Here is a 2,155-nt window from a genome sequence, read left to right as displayed (position 1 = left end):
TTATAATATTATATTTAATAAAAATAAGTTATATTTAAAAGAGGATATTAAGAAAATCTTATAGATTAAAGAAACTAAAATAATTATAAACCTTATTAATAAGCTAATTAATTTCTTTAGCTTTATCTTATAAAAACTTAGTATTTTTATAGAGGATAACTTTATCTTAAGAGAAGAAGTTACTATATAAATATTATAATAAAATATAAGAAATAAAAACTTAATTAAGAAAGTTTAATAAGTTCTATTTATACTTAAATATACCTCTAATTTATTTAGTTAGAGATATCTTAAAAGTAGTATTCTTATTATTACTTTTAAAATAATAGAGGAACTAAATATATTAAATAAGGACAAGTATTTAATTATAAATAAAGTTAGTTTAGAATTAATAATAAAGTTATTTAAAAAATAGAACTCTTTAGATTTAGTTTATAGTTTAAAAGAGAGCTCTCTTTAACTTTAAAATTAACTTAACCTAAAGAATATTAATAAAAAAGCTTAATAACTACTATAAAAATACTTATATACTTATAAAGTATAGAAAAGATTATACTTAAATTAGTAAATTACCTCTATTTAAAAGAGGATTTTTATATTTATAATTAATATACTATTTATACTATATATTACTATAGAGTAAATAAAAAAACTCCTTTTTNATATAATATTTATACTATATATTACTATAGAGTAAATAAAAAAACTCCTTTTTATTATTTTTATACTATTTTAGTAAAAAGAAAATAAAAAATATTTATAATATACTATATTATACTTAGTAATATAAAATATTACTTAGAGATTCCTAAAAAAGGAGTTCTTTTATAAATTAGATTTATATAAATAAGAGCTAAAATCTCTTCTTAAAAAAGAAAATAAACTATATTATATTATATTTCTAGCTCTTTTATAGAATTAAAATAATTTTAAAAAACTACTTAAAGATATATAAGTACTATTTTATAAAGTTATTTAGAAAGAGATTAAAAAGTTATTCTATAAAGGAATATAGAAATTAATAGATTATAGATATATATACTTAAAACCTCTCCCCCTAAAGTAGGTATTTACTTATAAACTTAATAAGGATAGTTATTTAGATTAATATAAAGTAAGGATCTATATAAGGGGAGATCTCTAAAAAGGAGAACTAGAGGAAATATATATAGTAACCTTTATAGTATATATATTTAGAGTTATTAAAATACTTATAATAGAGTTTAATTTAGAAATATTTTAATATGATATTATTAATATATTTCTTAATATAGATATACTTAAAAATAAAGTATTAGTTATTTATAAGTTTCCCCTTAGAAGTATAATATTTCTTATAAATTATATTATTAGGAGTTTTAATAGTAAGTATATTAAATTTCAGAGAGTACTTTATAAACTATATAATATATATTACTCTTATAATATAAAGAGTTTTATTTAATACTTAAGAGTTTAAAGCTTAAAGTTTTAAAAAAGAACTTATATCTCTTCTAAAACTTAGATTAAAAGGTCTTTATTATCTTCTATATTAATAATATTCTTTTACTCTTTTATAAAGATAATAAGTAGTACTTAAGAAGAGTAATTAATAGAATAATAAGGGTTTATAAAGTTAAAAAGTAAGCCTTTATAGAGTAATACTTTAAAATATAGGTTATTAAGGATTATATAGCTTATAAGATCTACTTTACTTATAATTTATATATATAAAACATTATTATTTATTTTAATTTTTATAATAAGGTATATCCCTCTATATCTCTCTTATTAAGAGAGCTTATAAAGAATAAGGGATAAATAACTCCTTAATAAATAAAGTTATTCTAAGAGATAGTAAGGTTTATCCTATACATAGTTTTCTTTTTATAAATAGATATAACCTTCTTATCTTTAGTTCTCTTATAATTCTTAATAAACCCCTCTAAGAAGTATTTTTATATAGTAAGATATATAATGTACTATTTTTTTAATACTTATTACTTTATAGTTTATTTTAGTAATTTAGGGAGTAAATTAAGAAATATATTTAAAAGTATAATAGTTCTTTTTATTACTAGAGATACTATATTTATAAATAATTTAGAGTTTTATTATTCTTTATAAGAATATATTATAATAATATTTAGAGGAGTAATTTGATAGAAAGCTATAA

This window comes from Colletotrichum gloeosporioides, assembly GCF_011800055.1.
Source record: "Colletotrichum gloeosporioides strain Lc1 chromosome Unknown consensus_64, whole genome shotgun sequence".
Lineage (NCBI taxonomy): Eukaryota > Fungi > Ascomycota > Sordariomycetes > Glomerellales > Glomerellaceae > Colletotrichum > Colletotrichum gloeosporioides.
This window is presented reverse-complemented; position numbering follows the sequence as displayed.